This window comes from Berghia stephanieae, chromosome 7, assembly GCF_034508935.2.
Source record: "Berghia stephanieae isolate SIO BIC M18660-M18661 chromosome 7, UCSD_Bste_1.3, whole genome shotgun sequence".
Classification (NCBI taxonomy): domain Eukaryota; kingdom Metazoa; phylum Mollusca; class Gastropoda; order Nudibranchia; family Aeolidiidae; genus Berghia; species Berghia stephanieae.
Genome location: NC_088366.1, coordinates 64,356,199 through 64,361,198, shown reverse-complemented (window position 1 = coordinate 64,361,198; position 5,000 = coordinate 64,356,199).

The following is a 5,000-nucleotide window of genomic DNA, read 5'->3' as shown; positions in this document are numbered from 1 at the left end:
CACAAGACCACATTGTCACACTACAGACATATTTGTGACTCATTTACTCAGGTGTGAATGAGAACCAGGATATAGATAGTTACGAATATTGCATGAGAGCTATATAGTGTTTTTTTTAAAAAAACTGCATATATGCGACCCGTCGCCTGAAAACGGTATTAAGTTGGGATGACCAAAGTGCTGAGATTAGAATCTATGACCAAAAACATCAGACTTGGGTTGAGTCCATGTATGGATTATTGAAGAAAAAAATATAGAATTTTAAAGTGATGAAAACCGACAATTCATTTTCTTGACCAGTTAAGTTTAAAATTGAACTTTTAGCATCTTGTTCATCCCTACATAATACCGTTTTGAGACGATGGGTCACATATGGCTTGCTCTATGAAATGGTATGGTTCAAAATAGTCTTGCAATTTACGACATAACATCACAAATGGATTTGAATAATAATGTGAAAAAGATATCTTATTTTGAAATGATGGGGCGCGTGTTTAACTCACTCAATCCTAGAAAATTTTGCTACTTTTCAAAACTGGAAAAAAATGTATTAAAAATGAGCATGTACATAGATAGTTTTATTCAACTATCATTAACATTTAAAATCTAAAAACATTAGCTTTGATACAACGCCTAAAATTTATCTCAGAAAAATGTAACAAATTGGCATGGGGTAAAAGTAACCAGAGTAAACTACGGATATAGTCGGTTTTAGGATTGAGTGAGTTAAAAGAATTTTTTTTTAAGGCCATCTCAAAGTGCAGAATACGAAAATCAAGGAAACTTCTCTATTAGGAAAACCTCTTAAATAGGAAAACTTTTCTATAAAGAAAGTATATCTAATTTTAAAACTGTTCAAATATGTTAACGTCTGCTAGTCTGATAGGAAACCTTCATAATAGGAATGCCTAACAAGAAAATCTCTTTAATCGCAAAATCTCTCTCACAGAATAACCTCTTTATTATGCAAACTTCTCAAATAAAAACCCTCTTAAAAAGGAAAATCTCTTTAAAATGTAAACCTCCTTAATGGGAAACCCTCTTTAAAAGGAAAACCTCTTTAATCGGTAAAGCTCTTTAATTGAAAACTTGTTTAATAATAAAACCTTTAAATAGGGAAAACCAGTCTATTTCTAGTAAAATACTCACTTGTTGTGACCACCACATCAATTGCACCAACGCACAATTCTAAAAAAAAAAATTAGAATTGAGCTTAAAAGCGCAATACCCACTAAATGTGCTCTAAGCGCTTTACAAGGGGTCCCTAGTCAGCAGCAACATTTAACATGTAGGACGGGACATGACGCCTGTTAGGCGATATTACAATTTTTCGGACACAGACAACGCTGTTAACGGCCATTTTACTAATTTTACACCTGAGTACAGTGAGAGAATGTGAGTAAAGAGCCTTCTCCAAGGACTCAACTATGCGAACCCAGGACCTTCCGATCCGAAAGCGAGTGTCATACCACTAGACCACATAGCCGCACAAATCTATGTTTAACCTTCAACGTAGATAGAGAATGTAGTGAAAAATGATTATCACCCAACTGGCTGTCTATAAAAATCAGCAAAATGAAAAGCTGAATGACGTCAGCTTCATTCTTTCAATGGGAAATCCTCTCTTCGCGAAAGTTAAACCGGACCTTACAATAACTGGACAGCGGTCACTATAACTGGACAGCGGTCACTACCTACAGCTGATAATAGAAACCACTGACCCATTCATATCTGTAATCATACGCGTGGCACAATCGTGGTCAAGATGACCCCCAATAATTACTGACCAGTAATTAATGGATTGTGTCATCTTTCCGCTGCCTAATACTGACCTTGCATGGAATTCCTAGAAAGGCCAGAATTCCGATCTCACTTCGTTATCTACATACACTGTCGTATCCTGACAAAAACATTCTTTTTCAATTTTGCTAGAAAATATTTACTTCATAGACTTAGAACCAACCATGGCCGCAGTAAAGAAAGCCTCTATCGATGGAGACTCATTGACTCACCAATCTGCCAATACTGCAAAGGGGCACGTCAAACCATCGATCATCTGGTCATGCAATGCCCAGTAACAAAATTAGAAGGGGGGTACGAAACGATCTTTGAAGCCGGAGATGACCTGACGTCATGGATCGACAAACATAATCTGGAGGTGTAGCCAAACGCTACTACTACTACTTCATAGTATTATGTGACTCACTTTCTTGGGAAATGGGATAGCGTGGCTCAGTGGTACGGTCTTTGCTTCCTATTTGAAAGGTACCGAGTTCAGTCACCCGCCGCCACGCTGTGTGGCCTTGAGCATGTCACATCGCCCTAGCTCACTCATGTGGTCTAGTGGTATGACACTCACTTTCGGATCGGAAGGTCCTGGGTTCGAGCCTCGCGCTCGGCGCATAGTTGAGTCCTTGGAAAAGGCTCTTTACTCACAATCTCTCACCGTACTCAGGTGTAAAATTAATGAGTACCTGGCCGTTAACAGTGTTGTCTTTGTCAAAAAAAATTGTAATATCGCCTGACAGGCGTCATGTCCCGTCCTACAGGTTAAATGTTGCTGTTGACCAGGGACCCCTTGTAAATCTCTTTGAGCACATTTAGTGGATATTGCTCTATATAAAGCTCAATTTTTAAAAAATGTTTAATACGTTAGAATAATTTGGCGGCCATTAAAATCGGTGTAACTGGTATATTTAAAAGAAATAAAATCTGGCCAAAATGAAGAGAGAGAAAGCTGTTTTATCAGAGTATGATTGTACAGTCACCATGTTGGATTGCTGGAAACTAACTAAGATTTAAGTATTCACCTTCACACACAGAGACACATAGATTGTACCAGAGATAACACTATGATCCATGTAAAACAAAAAATCGCGTTAAAATCTATTATTTTGAGTAGAGCTAATAGAGAAGTCCACTCACAAACGTGAAGGAGTCAGTACCGGGGGATAGATCAGTAGATATCTTATTCCTGTCCCTACTGTCAGAACGAAAGAAATAGGTTGATATTAGACAGATAGATAGATTATATATATATATATATATATATATATATATATATATATATATATATATATATATATATATATATATAGAGAGAGAGAGAGAGAGAGAGAGAGATAAATAGATAGATAGATATATTGATAGATAGATGGATAGATAGATAGATAGATAGATAGATAGATAGACAGACAGATAGATAGCTAGATAGATAGATAGATCGATCGATAGATAGATAGATAGATAGATAGATAGATAGATAGACAGATAGACAGATAGATAGATAGATAGATAGATAGATAGATGGATAGATAGATAGATAGATAGATAGATAGATAGATAGATAGATAGATAGATAGATAGATAGATAGATAGATAGATAGATAGATAGATAGATAGATAGAAGATAGAATTATAAATTGTTAGATAGATTTAACGAAAGTGGAGAATATCTAAAATAAGCATGGATCAAAAATCAAGTATAAAAATTTATGATATTTGAAATTTCAAACTCAAAGACAAGCTTCTTATCATCAAACCGGCCCTTCCTCTTTGATCGCGTCTTCATTGCCAGGATGATTTCATTCCAGCCGCTTCCTCTCATGTTTTTTATTATGGCAACCCTTTCATCTTCTGTCACTGTGCCCCCCTGTCTATCTGTGTTCTTATCCTTCCTAGCATTGGCGGGGGGGGGGGGGGGGGGGGGGAATCTCGGAACAGTCATTTAAACAAAAAAAAATAGATACAAACTCACTTGAGGCATTATATAGACCAGTAAAGACTAAAAGTGTGTAAATTGCTTTACAAAGGGTACTTAAGCCAACAGCAACACTTAAACATTTAGGACGAGACATGAAAATTTTTACAACATGTGACAAATCGCGTCCCCTGTCTATTTGTGTTCTTATCCTTCGTGCCATTGGGGGAAGAAAGAAAAAATCTCGGAACAGTCAATTAAAAAATAAGATACAAACTCACTTGAGGTATTTCATTATATTATGGGCCAGTAGACTAAACGTGTTTAAATTGCTTTACAAAGGGTACTTAAGCCAACCGCAACACTTAAACATTTAGGACGAGACATGAACGTTTTTACAACATGTGACAAATCGTTTCAAAACGGTGTTATAAAGGAATGAACTAAAGCATTGTTCCGATAGTTTAGAGCCAGTTACTAAGTTACCATGCGTCAGTACGAGGGAAGTGACGTCACGACTGTTGAAACGTATTACTGGCCAAGCTTTCATCAATTATAACTCGAAACCAATTTTTCATATTTTATTCATACTATAGTATGACGTAGCATGTACATAGTTTCAACGTGTTCAAAGTTTTTTTCCCGATGTTTCAACTAACCCCCCCCCCCCCCCCCCCCCCACCCCACCCCCTAGATCACATCTTACTTTCATACAGAACAGGTAAACTATCTATTTGTCGCTATTTTTTGTTTTGTTTTGTACCAGGTATTTTATCATAAAGATCATGCAATTATTCATTCAGATTCCTTCATCTAAGTTAAAGAAAAAGACGATTCACTGACTGAACTAAAAATTCATAAGACGATCAGCTTGGAGTAGCGAGTGATCTAACATCAAACGATAGCAAAACTGGAAACATAGAGTAATCCCCCTCACATCAAAGCAATGCTCATTTATTTCCCCATCCCAAAATAAAATGATTTGAAAATAAGAAACTTCATTGATAATCTAAGCCACTGTATTGGAAATCAAATACGTTGGAATCGAGAAGCAATGAAAAAAACACACACACAAAAACAAAAAACGAGCTTTTATATAGCGCAATATCCACTAAACGTGCTCAAAGCGCTTTACAAGGGGTCCCTGGTCAACAGCAACATTTAACATGTAGGACGAGACAACAAGAAATGAGGCCTGTTAGGAGATATTACAAATTTTCGGACAAAGACAACGCTGTTAACGGCCAGGAACTCATTTTACACCTGAGTACGGTGAGAGATTGTGAGTAAAGAGCCTTTT